Source organism: Lithobates pipiens, unplaced genomic scaffold (assembly GCF_037356315.1).
Source record: "Lithobates pipiens isolate NorthernLeopardFrog02 unplaced genomic scaffold, aLitPip1_a1.2 Scaffold_10, whole genome shotgun sequence".
NCBI classification, from domain to species: Eukaryota; Metazoa; Chordata; class Amphibia; order Anura; family Ranidae; genus Lithobates; species Lithobates pipiens.
The window spans coordinates 7,689,304-7,708,175 of NW_027507686.1; positions in this window are offsets into that span (position 1 = coordinate 7,689,304).

Genomic DNA, 18,872 nt, shown 5'->3' on the forward strand with positions numbered 1-18,872 from the left:
GTGTTCAAACCACACATGTGAGGTATCGCCGCGATCGGTAGAGCGATAATTCTAGCCTTAGACCTTCTCTGTAACTCAAAACATGCAACCTATAGAATTTTTTAAACGTCGCCTATGGAGATTTTGTTGCCATTCCACGAGCGGGCGCAATTTTGAAGCGTGACATGTTGGGTATCAACTTACTCGGCATAACAATATCTTTCACAATATAAAAAAAAATATTGGGCTAACTTTACTGTTGTCTTATTTTTGAATTAAAAAAAGTGTATTTTTTCCAAAAAAAAAGTGCACTTGTAAGACCGCTGCGCAAAAACGTTGTGATAGAAAGTATTGCAACGACCGCCATTTTATTCTCTAGGGTGTTGGGGAAAAAATGCATAATATTTGGGGGTTCTAAGTAATTTTCTAGCAAAAAAACACTGTTTTAACTTGTAAACAACAAATCTCAGAAAGAGGCTCAGTCCTTAACCACTTTCAGCCCCGGGGACCATTTTGCTGGCTTAAGACCAGACCACTTTTTGTGATTCGGCACTGCGTCGCTTTAACTGACAATTGCGTGGTCGTGCGACGTGGCTCCCAAACAAAATTGGCGTCCTTTTTTCCCCACAATTAGAGCTTTCTTTTGGTGGTATTTGATTGCGGTTTTTATTTTTTGCGCTATAAACAATATATCCCCCCAAAATATTTTAAAAAAAACATTTTTTTCTCAGTTTAGGCCGGTACGTATTCTTCTACATATTTTTGGTAAAAAAAAAAAAAAATCGCAATAAGCGATTATTGATTGCTTTGCGCAAAGATTTATAGCGTTTACAAAATAGGGGATAGTTTAATGGCATTTTTATTCATCTTTTTTTTTTTTTACTAGTAATGGCGGCGATCAGCGATTTTTATTGTGACTGCGACATTGTGGCGGACCCATCGGATATTTTTGACACATTTTTTGGACCATTGTCATTTATACAGCAATCACTGCTATATAAATGCAGTGATTCCTGTGTAAATGACACTGGCAGGGAAAGGGTTAACCAGGGGGTGGCAGTGTAGGGGTTAAGTGTTCCTAGGGGCGTGTTACTAACTGTGGGGGGTGTGGCTGTGTGTTAATGAACACTGATCTCTGCTCCAATCACAGGGAGCAGAGATCAGTGTCACTTGTTGCTAGGCAGAACGGGGAGATGCTGTTTACATCGGCATCTCCCTGTGAGACGATTGCGGGCATCCCTGCGGCGATCGAGTCCGCGGGACCCGCGACCAGACTCACGGGGGTCCCGACCGGCATGTGCGCACACCGCCGCCGGCGCGCACGCGATGGCAGGGCGACAATTACAAATGGACATACCTGTACGCCAATTTGCCTGCCCGTGCCATTCTGCCGACGTACATCATCGTGCGCCGGTCGGGAAGTGGTTAAGTGGAGTGGTTGTGAACCTCAGACATGAAATACAAACAAAGAATGTCCTTCTGTAGTGTGTACTTGTCTCAGTCCAGAGCACTAAGTGTCATTTCTGTTTGCTGCTTCCTTCCAAGATGTTAAAAAGAAAAGGTATTTTTGATAACATTTAAGGACAACATGGCTTGTGTAGAAATTGTATAAGCTGTAAATTATTATTATTATTATATTTATTTATTTGTTTGTTTATTTATTTATTTGCTATGTTTTCCCATAAAAATGGAATTAGACTCTAATGCCCTGTACACACGGTCGAACATTCCGATGCCAGAATCCATCGGATTTTGGCCCAAACTTGTCGTGCATACACGCGGTCGCACAAAGTTGTTGGAAAATCCGATTGTTCTGAACGCGGTGACGTAGAACACGTACGATGGGACTATAAATGGGCCAGTAGCCAATAGCTTTCATCTCGTAATTTATTCCGAGCACGCGTGACACTTTGTGCGTGGGATTTGTCTACACACGACCGGAATTTAAATGATCGGATTTTTGTTGTCGGAGAATTTTAGATCCAGCTCTCAAACTTTGTGTGTCGGAAATTCTGATGGAAAAAGTCCGATGGAGCCCGACACCCGATCGGATTTTCCGACAACGCGATCCAAACGCACATTTTCTGTCGGAAAGTCCGACCGTGTGTACAGGGCATAAGACTAAAACTAAATCGAGATTTTTTTTTGCCAAAATTAACACTGGCTCCTGCTAGCTCCTCCTAGACCCCTCCCAACGGCCTCCGGAAACTTCTCCCAGTTTCCAAATAGCAGAGGGAGTCACTAGAGGAGCTGCTGATGAGTCGTCCAGCCCTCCCTGGGTCACTCACCCGACCCCAAAAAACAAAACAAAAAAAACACACCTGCAAATTAAAGCGGAAGTCCGCCGGGACTCCGCCTTTTTTTTTTTTTTTTTTAAAGCCAGCAGCTACAAATACTGCAGCTGCTGACTTTTAAAATAGTGACACTTACCTGTCCAGTGCGCCCGCAATGTCGGCACCCGAAGCCGATCTCTAGATCGTCTCTCGGGTGCTGCCGCCGCCATCTTGGGTATGGGAATCAGGAAATGGAGCCTTTCGGCTTCATTTCCCGGTTCCCTACTGCGCATGCGCGAGTCGCGCTGCGCAATAAGGACGGTCCCCGCTGCCTCTGGGATCTGTGTGTTTCCCAGCAGGCAGCGGGGCACTTGCGGAAAGGGGCGGGCACTTGCGGAAAGGGGCGTAATCTACGCCCCTTTCCGCAGAGAGCTATCCCGGAAGTGGGTGCAGATACCTGTACTGTACAGGTATCTGCACCCCCCTCCCCCCTGAAAGGTGCCAATTGTGGCGCCGGAGGGGGGGAGGGTTCCGATGAGCGGAAGGTCCACTTTAGGGTGGACCTCCGCTTTAACCTACACTAACACAACTAAAATTCTATCACTAGCACTCTAGCAACGATAGGGGGACACTAACACGGGGGCATAACACTTTTTTCCACTCACCAATGTAACTGTATAAAAATCCAGCACGTTATTCAACTTTCTGGCAGCCCCCCCCCCCCCCCCCAAAACAGAAATATAAATTTTAGGCGGAGCCGACCTTTGACAATCGCTGTCACTTATTCCCACCGCCGCCCCGATATTGTACAGTAACGCCGCTGACAGACGTTGATCAGAAATCCCACTATGACATAATCTCCAGTCTTGCCGGTTTTTGGTTAATTCCTCTCATGTATTATTAATGAGCCCCCATTGCTGAGCCCAAGAACAAAACCCGGGATGAGTGATTGGAGGAGAGCAGCGGGCAGCAATTTGGAAGAATGGAAAGGGTGGGGATACCTTGATGAGGAATGTATGTTACTAATTGACTCGCCTTTGTACTAGGCAGGCAGTTTCCGCTGCGGCCTGCCAGAGACGGCGGCTGGCTCAGCGCTGCATACTGAGCGGAGGATTTGGAGTCAAGATTGTAGACTTTAAAGGGATTAATGCATGGTGAGATTGGGCAGGAGCAAACAGTATTTCCAGCGAGTGATTAACAAAGTACTTAATTCACGCCAGTCGCTGCTTTTCCAGACTTTGCCTTCTCTAATGCTAGGCCGTCATCAACATTCCTGCGCACGCAAAAAGGTGGGCCCTGGCCTTTTTAAAGATGAACTTTAGACGATAAAGAAAAGAAAATCACTATTTTTAACTAGTTAGTTACTTTTAAAGCACAACACAACTTTTATTTCCATCTATTCCTCGGTACTAGCCGCACAGGATATAAATCCGCATTGTCTGCAGCAAATCTCTTTGCAATCCCAGTTTTTACCTTGTAAAAAGTAGCAGTGACATCATCGCTGTGTTGTACATAGACCCCACTACAGGCGATTGCAGGAGGAGGGGGTGGAGACGAGACCGGTCACCCTGCACAAGGAGAGAGAACAGAGCTGTGGGAGGGGCCCAGCAGGCCCCACCCACCGCACGGAAATTACAGGAGGAGGTGAACAAGACCAGTCACTTTGCATAAGGACAGAGAACAGAAGCTGTGGGAGGGGCACAGCAGGCCCCTCCCACGGCAGGCTGCAGAACACGACAGAAGGGTGAGGAGATAAGACCAGTCACACTGAGAGCGATCATAATACCTGGGCCATTTTTTTCCCACAGCAGATTGCGTTTTGCATATAATAGACATCAATGGAAGTGTTGTGTTTACGATGCGTTTTGCTTTTCTTTTTCTTTTTTTTTTGGGCAAGTAGTAGGAAAGTAGGACAGTTCTGTTCATGGGGTGCAGCTTTGATGCAACTTTGCACTCTCTGGCACTCAAGTAGCATCAAAGTAGCGCAGGAATCTTTATGTGTCGAAACTTGAATGTTGGGGTTAAGGGCTAGGGTTAGAGTTAGGCTTAAATGTTGTAATCATTAGGGTTAAGGGTAGTGGTAATCAATAGGGTTGGGGTTAGCTGTAATCATTAGGGTTAGGGCTAGCAGTAATTATTAGGTTAGTGGTAATAATTAGCGTTAGCGGTAATCATTATGGTTAGGGTTAGCGGTAATCATTAGATTTAGCAGTAACCATTATGGTTAAGGTTAGCGGTAATCATTAGGGTCAGCGGTAATCATAAGGGTTAGGGTTAGCAGTAATCATTAGGGTCAGCGGTAACCATTATGGTTAGGGTTAGTGGTAATCATTATGGCTAGCAGTAATCATTAGGGTTAGTGTTAGTGGCAATCATTAGGGTTAGTGGCAATCATTAGGGTTAGGGTTAGCCATAATCATTAGGGTCAGCGGTAACCATTATGATTAGGGTTAGTGGTAATCATCAAAGTTGGGGTTAGCAGCAATCATTAGGGTTAGTGGCAATCATTAGAGTTAGCCGTAATCATTAGGGTCAGCGGTAACCATTATGGTTGGGGTTAGTGGTAATCATTAGGGTCAGTGGTAACCATTATGGATAGGGTTAGCGGTAATCATTAGGGTCAGCGGTAACCATTATGGTTAGGGTTAGTGGTAATCATTATGGTTAGTGTTAGCGGCAATCATTAGGGTTAGTGGCAATCATTATAGTTAGGGTTAGCCATAATCATTAGGGTCAGCGGTAACCATTATGATTAGGGTTAGCCATAATAGCCATAATCATTAGGGTTAGTGTTAGCGGTACTCATTAGGGTTAGTGGCAATCATTAGAGTTAGGGTTAGCCGTAATCATTAGGGTCAGCGGTAACCATTATGGTTGGGGTTAGTGGTAATCATTAGGGTTGGGGTTAGTGGTAATCATTAGGGATTTTCATTAGGGTAAGCGGTAAACATTATTAGGGTCAGCGGTAAACATTATGGTTAGGGTTAGTGGTAATTATTAGGGTTAGTGTTAGCGGCAATCATTAGGGTTAATGGCAATCATTAGAGTTAGGGTTAGCCGTAATCATTAAAGTCAGCGGTAACCATTATGATTGGGGTTTGTGGTAATCATTGGGGTTTGCGGTAATCATAAGGGTTAGGGTTAGCAGTAATCATTAGGGTCAGCATTAACCATTATGGTTAGGGTTAGTGGTAATCATTAGGGTTGGGGTTAGCGGTAAACATTAGGGTTAGGGTCAGCAGTAACCATTATGGTTGAGGTTAGTGGTAATCATTAGGGTTGGAGTTAGTGGTAATCATTAGGGTTGGAGTTAGTGGTAATCATTAGGGTTGGAGTTAGTGGTAATCATTAGTTAGGGTTATCGGTAATTGTTTGTGTTAGAAGGCTAACTCTAACCCAAATGATTACCGTTAACCATAACAATTACCGATAACCCTAAACCTAATGATTACCACTAACCCTAGCACGCCACTTTGGACACATAAAGGTTCCTGCACTACTTTGATGCTACATGAATGCCAGAGAGTGTAATGTCCCACCAAAGTTGCATTCCATAAACAGAACTGTCATACTTTCCTATTAGCTAAAAAAACAAAACAAATCCCACAAAACTCGTAAAAAAAATTCATGTTAAAAAATGCACCGCAAAACGCACCATAAAACGCATCAACTGCAACCTGCATAGATGTAAACCTAGTGCGACTGATGCCAGCAGCGTAAGTATTAAAAATAGTCCATGTTGTAAATGCAGTGAAGTTCTGCTTTATTTATATGGACCCGGAGACCCATGTGATGGTGAATTCGGCAAAAGTACCCATTAAAGTGAAAATACGACATGCGTTGGGCTTTAGCGGATTGACCTCGCCAGTTATTATCCTCATCCTCGCTTCTCATCACACATCTTTCTTCCCGTGTTTGTGTCGTTGTGATCTTGACACGGTCAGTCTGAACGGCTCCTCTCCTGGAGGGTTAAGACCGATCGTACTGACAGATCGCAGCGGCAGACGCGGGGGGTGGGGGGGCGGACACTCGGCGGATTCCTGAAATTGGAAAAGGGGCTTTTTTTTTTCCGGGCCGCTACCCGGTGACTGTTGAATGACTGAAGAGGGAACGCAGCACGGCGCTCTACGAGAGACACACGGCGACGGGTCTTCAGTCAATCATATCCAATCAGATGATGCCTGAGAGACCGTCAAGGTCATGGGGGGGGAGGGGAGGTGATGTGCGCGGTAATGTGGGGGCCGCCAGGAAGGGGATCCGAATGGAGCTTCATTCATTTCATTTCCTTTCTAGTTGTCTATACATAGAGCTGCAGGATCTTCTGTATCCTTGTACAAGGAGCATTACTGCAGAATCACTGAAAAAAGCAAACCTGCCCTTTTCTTCAATAAAATAATACGACAACATTGAAGGGTAACTCCACTTTCGTGGTAAAAAAAAAAAAGCAAATAAAAAGAAAAAATTATTTAGCGTAAACAATTGTGACACAAGTCATATTGTAATTGAATGTTATTAAAAATGATATTTTATTTTTAACCGCTTTCAGCCCCGGCATATCTCCCAACCGTCCCGGATTTTGCGGGACTGTCCCGTGATCTCAAATAAATCCTGGTGTCCCGCAGGTCAGGGCTGGTGTCCCAGTCTTCGATCCTTCCGCTGGTGAATCCTGTCCTCTATTTCGCCAACGATGACCCCTGTCCCCTGCCCTGACAGAGGTGACCTTGCCCCTTAAGCCCCTCCCACTGTTATCAGTTTGCCCACGCCTGTTTTTTTTGTTTTGTTTTTGCCACAGGTCACTCACCTCCTTTGGTGTCCCTCGTTGTCAAGTTCAAGAGTTGGGAGTTATGGATACCGGACGTTTTCCAGACAGGAAATGAGGCGGGGCTCTTTCTGACTGGTTGCAGCTTTGAGTGCACATTGTGAGAAGCTCGCAGTGTGCAGTGAAATCAGAGTAAGCCATTTCAGTCCAGGAGAGGAGCTGGTACAACTGTGCAAGACTGAAGGGAAGACCGGAGTTTAGCTTTAAATGTAAAACATTTCAGCAAATCTGTTTTCACATATTAAAACAGCAAAATGCAAGTGTGAATTAAAAATAAAAAAAAATAATCAAACAAAAGCTTTGCAGTTGTGTAAGGAGGTGTAGAAGAGGGTGGAGGACACCTGTCTGATGGCGGGCAGTAAGGTGCGGTTTGCAGGCGGCACACTGCGTTCTCAGAGCAATCACCGCCAATGTGATAATTAGTGAGAAAAATCCAGTTATTGAAATAAATTCTAAAGATTAAATAATCGGAACCGACTGCCAATCTTTTATTTCTTTTTTCCATTTTATTATAAAAAAAAATAAAAAATTCAGGAGAAAAAAATTTAAATGTATGCGATAAATTCTAATAAATTCCTGTGTTTAACTCAAATCTTATCCACCACGGGAACTGTTTAAACTGGTTAATCAATCAATGAATCCGGTGTGCCTAGAACCCCCAGAAAGCGAATCCCAGGATTACTGTGACAAACTGTCGGATTTTTTCATCGATAAAGTCAAAACCATCAGGGAAACAATTTGTCAGAAGAAAACATCCAACCTCAGCCAGCAAATACATAAAGAGGATGTCCGCACCAACATACCGCAACTGCCAAAATTTTCACTATCCCCAATTACCGTAGACACCGCAAAAAACATCATTAATAAACTGCGTGACAGTACCTCACCTATTGACATCATCCCCACAAAACTACTGAAAGAATGCTCCGACATCGTGGCTCCAACCCTAACCCACCTCATAAACCGATCATTCCACGAAGGGATTGTTCCCAGCATCCTCAAACAAGGCATCGTCAAACCTCTACTCAAGAAACCAAACCTGGACCCTCAGGATCCAAACAACCGTAGGCCGATTACAAGCCTCAACACCATTTCTAAGATCATGGAGAAAGCTGTAGTACATCAGCTACAACTTCACCTGGATACTCACAAACTCCTGGACCCGCTGCAATCAGGCTTCCGCCCGGGTCATGGAACAGAAACAGCTCTCCTCAAGATTTGGGATGACGCCCTCGAAGCAGCAGATGACGGAGAGCCGTGTCTCCTCGTACTGCTAGACCTAAGTGCAGCGTTTGATACAGTAGATCACAATACTCTACTCGTCCGCCTCACAGAAGTAGCCGGAGTCCAAGACATAGATCTCCATTGGTTCGCGTCCTTCCTAGGAAATCGGTCACAGACAGTGAAACTAGGAAAATTCCTCTCCGAAACTCGGGCAGTCACCTGCGGAGTCCCTCAAGGCTCTCCGTTGTCACCTGTTCTCTTCAACATTTACATTCGCCCACTCCTTCAAATCATCAGATGCTCAGATCTCTGCTTCCACTCTTACGCTGACGACACGCAACTTTATTTCCGGATCAATGGAAAAAAAGATCACCAACAACAACTTGAAAACTGCCTCAAATCAATAGAGGACTGGATGACCACCAACTCCCTCCAGCTGAACCAATCAAAGACAGAGCTTCTTATCTTACACCCAAATCATAAGCCCGCAACCAAAACCTCCTGGTCTCCACCAACCGTCTTTGGGCAGACTATCTCCCCAAAGATCAAAGCCAAGAGTCTCGGGGTTATTTTAGACGCACAAATGTCAATGGATGCGCAAATAGGAGCAGTAGTCAGTCGATCTCACCATCTGCTGCGCATGCTTCGCAGACTCATCCCTTTTATCCCAAAGAATGACAAAGCAGTGGTAGTTGGAACAATCATTAATTCACGACTGGACTACGCAAACTCGCTTTACATAGGATTACCACAATATCAACTTGCGCGATTACAACTGATCCAAAACACGGCGGCAAGGCTGATAACAGGAAAAAAAACCTGGGAATCCATTTCTCCTTCACTGAGGAGCTTACATTGGCTAACCGTAAAAAATCGGATCACGTTCAAGACCCTTTGCCTCACCCACAAATGCGTGCATAGAGAAGCTCCGCAATACCTAATGGCGAAAATAAATCCTTACACACCAAACCGCAGTCTTCGATCAGCCAACAAAAACCTCCTCCTCGTGCCCAAAGCCCGGTATAAATCCAAGGGGGATCGGAGATTCGCTGTCCAAGGGCCTCGGCTATGGAATGCTCTACCAATCAACATCCGCCAGGAAGAAAATCACCTGGCTTTTAGGAAAAAACTCAAGACCTTCCTCTTTTAGCAGATGATCAAAGCTCGCCACAGCGCCTAGAGGCGATTCAGTTCGCATTGTGCGCTATATAAGTATTTCATTCATTCTTAGTTCCCCCCCGTGGATGCCCACACTGAACCGCCAGGGATGCCACCAGACCATCAGGGATGCCCAGCACAAGGTAATCCTCCCTAGACCACCAGGGATGCCAGTCAGTGCCCACAATGGATGCCAATCAGTGCCCATAATGGATGTCAATCAGTGCCCACAATGGGCATCACTGATTGGCATGCATTATTATTTGGCACTGATTGGCATCCATTAGTACAGTATAACATAATACAATGCCGCCTATCAATGCCCACCTGTGCCACCTATCAGTGCCCACCTGTGCCGCCTATCAGTGCCCATCCGTGCCACCTATCAGTGCCCATCCATGCCCATCTGTGCCGCCTATCCATGCCCATCTGTGCCGGCCTATCCATGCCCACCTGTACCGCCCATCCATGCCAATCCGTGCCAGCTATCAGTGCCCATCCGTGTCGCCCATCAGTGCCACCCATCAGTGCCGCCTATCAGTGCCGCCTATCAGTGCCACATATCAATATCAATAATATCAATCAGTCCATCAATGCCACCTCATCAGTGCCACTTCATTGGTGCCACATCATTGGTGCCCATCAGTGCCGCCTTATCAGTGCCGCCTATCAGTGCCACATATCAGTGTCCATCAATGCCACCTCATCAGTGCCACTTCATTGGTGCCACATCATTGGTGCCCATCAGTGCCGCCTAGAACAGCGCCTAGAGGCGATTCAGTTCGCATTGTGCGCTATACAAGTATTTCATTCATTCATTCATTCTATCAGTGCCACATATCAGTGTCCATCAATGCCACCTCATCAGTGCCACTTCATTTGTGCCACATCATTGGTGCCCATCAGTGCTGCCTTATCAGTGCCCATCAGTGTAGCCCCATCAGTGCCCATCAGTGAAGGAGAAAACATACTTATTTACAAAGTTTTGAAACTGAAACCAAAAAAAAACATATTTTTTTTCAAAATTTTCTGTATTTTTTTATTTGTTTAGCAAAAAATAAAAAGCGTAGAGGTGATCAAATACCCCCAAAAGAAAGCTCTATTTGTGGGAAAAAAATGATAAAAATTTCATTTGGGTACAGTGTAGCATGACCGCGCAATTGTCATTCAAAGTGCGACAGCGCTGAAAGCTCAAAATTGGACTGGGCAGGAAGGTGTTTAAGTGCCCCCCCCCCGGTATTGAAGTGGTTAATTGAACCACCTGTTTCGGCAGGGAAAGTCGAGAGACTGTCGCAGACATGTACTAAGCTTCAGAGGAGTGAACTTCGGTATAAAGGAAGTCTAGTATGAGGATCTGAGACCACGGAGAGCTTTGCAGGTCAGAAGGCTATACCTTCGCTCCGTCTCTTGAACGGCTGATTACTTCGTGCTTAACAAGATGCCCGTAGAGCCCGCTCTAGTCACTGACCAGATAGCGGCTTCTGTAATATACGGGGTGAGCACTCTTAAAAACCTTCAAATAAACCGTTGGGAGTCCAGTGTTGTTGGGGTGGATCTATTGTCACTGGGGTGCCCATTGTCCATAGATCTATTTTACTTTTTTCCTGTTATCATGAACAAATTCCATACAAAATGATACTGCGTTCTCTAAAAGGGGTGGCACTGGGAGGTGGGTAAGGGGTGGAATCAAGGAACAGTACTCGAAGATGGGTAGGGGGCAGAGTCAAGGAGTGACTCAGAAGGGAAGTGGTCCTGCACCTATTCTCTGAGAAATAAAACCTGCACTCACCATATTAGTTTGACCAACTATCTCTAGTATGGTCAAAAAACTCTTGGGGGGCAATTCCTTAGTAGACCTATGCCGCTTGTGTTTCACCAATTGTTTGTGCTCTATGCTCGACCATAGTGCTCAAAAAGAAGGATGACAGGGAAAGAGGCTCATAGAGTAAAACCGTTATGGTAAGTTTAATAATGTGCTGAGGTATACAGATTTGCCCTCACTTGCTGCTGTGCCCTGGCACCTGGTACATACAACGTTGTGTGTGTGTGTGTGTCTAGTGATGATGGCCATCCTCCCCCGGCTCCGTTACCGGAAATCACTTGCAGGACACCACCCAGAAATGGCGTCAGCAAAAGTTGCGTCACTCTCACGTGACCAAAGCTCCTACGCATTTCGACCTTAATGGTCGTCTTCAGGAAGCACTCGAATGCCCTGTACACGCGACCGTTTTTCACGTCGCAATAAACTCTGAAGGATTTTCTGACGGAGTTCCAACGGAATTCCACTGAAACTGTCTTGCGTACACACGATCACACCAAAGTCCGACCGTCAAGAACACGGTGACATACAACAGGTACAACGGGACTAGAAAAAGGAAGTTCAATAGCCAGTAGTCAATAGCTTCCGCCTAGTACTTGCTTCAGAGCATGCATTGTTTTTGGTCTGTCATAACAGAATACAGACGAGTGGTTTTCCCAATAGGAATTGGCAGGGCCGTTTTTAAGGCAGGGCAAAAGGGGCAGCTGCCCTGGGCCCTGTCATTATTGTGGGGCCAAAAGCAGCTGCCTCATACTTGCCAACTATCCTGGTTTAAATTCCCTCGCCCCTTGAGGTTTTAGTCCTGTACTGTGTCCCAATATCTCAGTGTAAAGTGCTGCTACTAATGCTGCCCAGCTCTGCCCTATTGTTGTGTACAGATGACTCCCCTGCAGACCCTGTGCTTACATGTGAATTACCAGCATTCATATGTAAATAGCGGTGGCATTAATATGTAAAAGTGGCATTCATATGTACGTGATATGTATATAATTCCCCCCTGTGGTCATATCCACAGTAATCTCTAGCAACCAGTCAACAAGCAGAAATCATGTGCTGTGACCTCTAGCAACTAATCAGTGAGCGGTAATGATACACTGTAACCTCTAACAACTAGTCAGTGAGCGATAATGATACACTGTAACCTCTGGCAACCAATTGCAATAGCTGCCTGATCTGATTCAGTAAACTGATTTTGAGTCTAGCTGCTATTTATTGTATGTCTCAGAGCAGGTGAAGAGCAAAACTGCATGGGGGGGGGGGGGGCCCAAGAAAAGTTTTGCCTAGGGTCCAATCAATATTAAAGACGGCCCTGGGAATTGGTTCCGTCTGAAAGATTTAGAACATGTTCTATTTCTAGGTCCGTCAGAATTTTCAACGTAAAAAGTCAGATGGGGCATACACGCGATCGGAATATACGATGAAAAGCTCCCGCCTGACATTTTCTGTCGGACATTCCGCTCGTGTGTCCGCGGCATTAGGCAGGCCATACATGGTTCGAATCCTGCTGAATCGGCCGAGATTGAAACTGTGTGTGAGCAGGCTGAATGTAACAATCAGCTTTGGTACAACCAGCATGCCACGTTTTACCTGCAATTATCGCTAGCAATTGCTATAGCCGCTAGCAATAAACACTGTCTTCTCCGGGCGGGGACAGCTTCTCCCACCCCCTACCGGGAGAAGACAATGGCCCAGCAGGAGGGATTCCCGCATCAGCGTTGTCTGTGTTGATGGAGGAATTGAGCAAATTTCTTTCTTGCAACCCGTGAATGCAGGAAAGAAATTCACCCTATGTATGGCTGGCCTTAAAGTTGATCTTTACTTTGCCAATCAACATTGTTTATTTTTAATCCTCGTGCTGCCAGCATTAGTAAACAGATAGGAAAGTATATCGTATTTACTTGTTTTAAGCTTTTTTTTTTTTTTTTTACATTTCAGTTACTTCCTGGTTTCTTGCCTAGGCAAATGATGTCATACATCCCAGGAGGCTTCAGGAGAGGAAGAGGGGTTTTCTCAGCTAAGTACACTCTCCTGTATGCATGTTTGAGCTAAGGGCAGAGGGATTCCAGGAAGTAAATGCTACATGAATCATTTGCCCTTCCTCAAGATGGCCACAGCCAACCATGCTAGGGAGGGAGTTTTTCAAAGTGATTTTCCAACAAAGTATAGTATGGAGACATGAATGGATGAGGGGGTTTGCTTTGAATATTACAAATTAAATAAAATGGCTTTGTGGTGCTCAGATGTAGCCTACCTCCCAAATTTCAAACCTGAGAATGAGGGACACTCAAGGGGGGCAGAAGGCTGCGGCACACGCAAAAAAAAAATGGGTGTGGCCAAACTGAATGGGACCGTGCCACAAATTTGTGCAGTGCACACTTTTGCGCTGTGGTTTTGTGGCTTTTTAGGGGCTAAAACATAACTCCTTTCCACTACCCATCATTGGCGCTCTGAAAAGTGATCTACTGCAAATTGCTCTTCAGAGGGCGACGCCAGTGTAATTAAGCACCTACTTCCTGTGACAGGTCAAAAGTGAGAGTTCCAGGGTTAGGACAAACCATCGAACACTTCCGGGGGGGGGGGGGGTGGAGGATTACAGTGGTCACCTCTGTGGGTTCAGAAAGTGGGGCTGGAGGGTGTGGCCACCTGCGCTCAACCAATCCACTCCCAGGAACTCGGCTGGCTGACAGTTCCCCCGCCTCTCCCTACTGCCACTCAGGGAACGGAGCAGTAACAACGGCTGGGTGCAATAGGGACAGGCTGAGCAGATGGCTCCGGGGTGGCACTGTGGCCAGAGGCAGCTGACAGACGGAGAGGCGGCGGAGAGAAGGTACAGGGGGTGCAGCCAAGAGTGATACTCTATGTCAGTGATGGCGAACCTTGGCACTCCAGATGTTTTGGAACTACATTTCCCATGATGCTCAACTACACTGCAGAGTACATGAGCATCATGGGTAATGTAGTTCTAAAACATCTGGGGTGCCGAGGTTCGCCATCACTGCTCTATGTGATACCACACACCACAATCCAGTCTCTGTATTGAAGCCGACATCTCCCCGCTGGCTACCTATCACAGTAATTTACCGTGACAGGCAACCGATGGGGAGATGTTGGCTGCAATACAGAGACTGGTTCTCAATGTGGGGTACCCCATAAACCCCACACAATTAGTGCCCATGCTAGTGCCCCCCAGACAAGTCACTGGGCTCCACTAGGCTCCACTCCGCCATGACTCAGCCATGATTTGCTGGGACGCCGGGACTTGCATCAAATCCCGGGACGGTCCTGGCATATCCAGACCAGGACAGTCCCGACGAATCCGGGACTGTTGGGAGATATGGAGTAGCCTTGACATAGGGACTGTTGCCTCCACATATATTTGCAAATGTGTGCAACTAAAACCTCTGTTTTTAACGTGAATCGTTAAGACAATCTACAAAATCATTTTTTTTTTTGTTTGTTTTTGTTTTTTGTGTTGCTGGGAAATCTTTTGTCTGTTTGTGTTGTGCGTTGCCTTTCCATGTACACCTTACTGCAAAGGCACGTTATCAGATGGGGTGGCTGCCATTTTTTTTTTTTTTGTATAGCTTGTTCACCATTAGACTGCTATCATAGTAATTATTTGAATCCTATTTTTTATTTTCCTTTTTGAGCAGTCTTTTCATATTTTGATGGAATTCACATTAAAAAGAACCCAGGAAACTGCTGTAGACTCTTTCTAAATGGCTTCGATAAAATCAAAGATTTTAAGATTTTTAAATATTTAAATTTTTTCCATGTCACAAAAATTCCATATGAATAAAAACATTTGACAAAAAAAAAAAAAAAAACGATTTTATTAAAGACAAATAGATTTTTTTTCTTTTACCTAACAAAATTCTTCACCAAACAGTCACTACTCTAAACCTTTTCAAATCGTCTATTTATGAGCAGAGTTGGATAAGAATTTCATAAAGGCAGTGTCTTTTTTTTTTTTTTTTTCATTTTTGACACATTTCACCTTTTTTGACAAGGAATTTTGGTTGTGTTTGCGAATGATACGGCTATTTTGAACGCTGCTCTTCAAATTTTCTGCTTGACATTTTGATTTTTTTTTTCATTTTTTTTTTTTTTATAAGACACGGAATAAACGATGAATAGCAATGCTTAGATGAGGACAGCCTGTGATTTGCAACTTTATGATTCACCTAGCTGTCAGACCTACAGAAAATTCAGGATTCTAGGCGGTTGCGGTTTACAAATTGTATGATTCTTTGTCACATGGACAAATCTGCTGCATATATTCATGCCAGTCAAAAAAAAATAAAAAATGCGCAATTCACAGTTGCATCTGATTTGCAACTAAAAAGAAGGTAAGTGTAATGCCCACACTAATACCGGTGGCCAGAAACTATAGCTGGCAGGTGTAGCTTCACCTTTTTTTTTTTTTTTTTGCCCCTGTTCCCTTAAAGCAAAAAGGCCCACCAGTACTTGGTTGCCCCCCAAGATTTTTTTTTACAAAATGCTATAGTTTCTGGCCAAGAGGCAGTAGAGAATGGGCAAGGAAATAACAAAGAAGTAACTGTGGTCCCTTGGGGGTGTGTAACATACCTTTCCCTGATGACGCCCATTGGTGATAAGTTTGTGAGTCCTGACCTCAACCCAATAGAACACCTTTGGGTTAAATTTGATTGGAGACTTAAGAGTTCCCTTCACTGGAACTAAGGGGCCAAGCCCAACCCCTGAAAAACAACCACCACACCATAATCCCCCCTCCACCAAATGATTTGGACCAGTGCACAAAGCAAGGCCCATAAAGACATGGATGAGCGAGTTTGGGCTGGGGGAACTTGACTGGCCTGCACAGAGTCACGACCTCAACCCGGTAGAACACCTTTGGGATAAATTAGAGTGGAGACTGCGCGCCAGGCCTTCCCGTCCAACATTAGTGATGGACGAACTTCCGACGGGACGTTTCGCGAACGCGAAATGCGAACGGACCCAAACGTTCGCGAAACAGAACGTTCGCCGCGGGCCCCATTGACTTCAATGGGAGGCGAACTTTGCAAACCTTCATGTCGAATTTGCGGCCACGTGGTAATTATTAGGGGGTAAAACGTAGTCCCACCATCTGGACAATGACATAATACATGTATGAGGTGAATTTGGGATCGATAACTACAAGCATTTTTATTTTATTTGGGAAATTGTTCTAACAATTCAGGACTATGGAGCTAATGAAGGCAATGGAGGAGAGGGAAGGTCAGGGACCAGGGTAGGCAAAGAAGAGGGTGCAGGAGATGATCACCAGCAGCGTGACATACCGGAATGACACATGCACCGTGATAGAGGCATCTGACAGCAGCACCGTAATACAGAGCACTGACAGCAGCACCGTGACATACAGCGCTGACAGCAGCACCGTGACATACAGCGCTGACAGCAGCACCGTGACATACAGCGCTGACAGCAGCACCGTGACATACAGCGCTGACAGCAGCACCGTGACATACAGCGCTGACAGCAGCACCGTGACATACAGCGCTGACAGCAGCACCGTGACATACAGCGCTGACAGCAGCACCGTGACATACAGCGCTGACAGCAGCACCGTGACATACAGCGCTGACAGCAGCACCGTGACATACAGCGCTGACAGCAGCACCGTGACATACAGCGCTGACAGCAGCACCGTGACATACAGCACTGACAGCAGCACCGTAAGCAGCCCCAGGAGGAAGTCAGCACAGCACAGGGATGGTGTGATCCCCTCATAATAAGAACCCCCAGGAGGAAGTCAGCACAGCACAGGGATAGTGTGATCCCTTCATAATAAGAACCCCCAGGAGGAAGTCAGCACAGCACAGGGATATCATAAGCAGCCCCAGTAGAAATATGACACCGCTCAACCTCTTCAAAGAGGAGGGTAGGGGCATATAGTACGGTGTGCTTTTTTGGGTCAAGGAAGTGAGCCAAATGAATTAAGAAGGTCTGTGTGCTTGATTAAAAAAATAGTTTATAGACATATACATGGTCTACTGGTCACATGTGTTGAATTCCTCCGAGATCCATGCCTCATTCATTTTTAGAAATGTGAGGTAGTTAACACTGTGGTGAGCTAGGCGAGTACGCTTATCGGTCACAATCCCCCCTGCTGCGCTGAACGTCCTTTCGGACAGGACACTGGATGAGGGGCAAGCCAACAGTTCGATTGCAAATTGGGCAAGCTCTGGCCAGAGGTCAAGCCTGCCCACCCAGTAGTCTAGGGGTTCATCACTCCTCAGAGCGTCCACATCGGCCGTTAACCCAATGTAGTCGGACACCTGACGGTCTAGGCGTTCCCTGATGCTGGATCCGGATGACACCTGTCGATGGGTCGGCTGAAAGAATGACCTCATATCCGAAGTCACCAACACATCTTCAAACCGGCCTCTTCTTGCAGGCGCTGTTGGATTGGTACCCGCAAATCCTTCTCTGGGAGTGGGAATTGCTCCTCTGCCAGCGCACGCAAAAGCAGAATGCAGCATTTCTCGAAGCAAGGCCTGGAAGTGCTGCATTCTGACAGCCCTCTGCGACGGCGGTAACATTTCCGCCATTTTGTGTTTGTACCGGGGGTCTAAGTACGTTGCCACCCAGTACTGGTCCTTGACCCTCATGCTTTTTATACGGGGGTCCCTATTAAAACACTGGAGCATGAAGGCCCCCATTTGCACTAAAGTGGAAGCGGTGTGGTGGCCTGGCTCCTGCTCATCATCCAGGATAATGTCGTCCTCTTCATTCTCCTCTCCCCATCCACGCACAACAGGGATCCCAGAAAGGTTTAAAGCATGCTCTTCTTGCTCCTGCTCATCCGCCCCGGCACCATCCTCCTCTGACTCCTCATCAGACTCCTGTTGTTGACTTGTCTCAGATAGAGTAGCCCCCCCTGGGAATTCATCCAGCATTGCGACTTCCTCATCTTCCCGCTCCTGCTCCTCCACAGCCTGATCAATGACACGACGCAATGCACGCTCCAGAAAGAAGGCATAAGGTACCATGTCACTGATGGCGCCATGGCTGCGACTGACCAGTTTGGTGATCTCCTCAAATGGCCGCAGAAGTCTGCATGTGTCGCGCATGAGCAGCCACTGGCGCGGTGAAAAAAAACCCAGCTCCCCAGAACCGTTTCTTTCGCAGAGTTCATACAGGTAGACGTTAACTGCACGTTTCTGCTGGAGCAGCCTATCAAGCATATAGAAGGTTGAGTTCCATCGCGTCGGGCAATCGCAAATAAGACGTCTGACCGGCAGATGGTGTCGCCGCTGAATGTCAGCAAGGCGAGCCATGGCCGTGTAAGATCTTCTGAAATGGGCCGAGATTTTCCTTGCCTGCCGCAAGATGTCCTGGACCCCAGGGTATTTGACAAGGAATCGCTGCACGACCAAGTTTAAGACGTGTGCCATGCACGGCACGTGCGTGATTTTGCCCTGTTTCAATGCGCTAAGCAGATTGGCACCGTTGTCACACACCACTTTACCAACTGTCAAATTGAGCGGTGTTAGCCACTCATCTGCCTGTGAACGCAAAGCTGAAAGGAGTGCCGGGCCAGTGTGGCTCTTTGCTTCCAGGCACAACAGACGCAGCA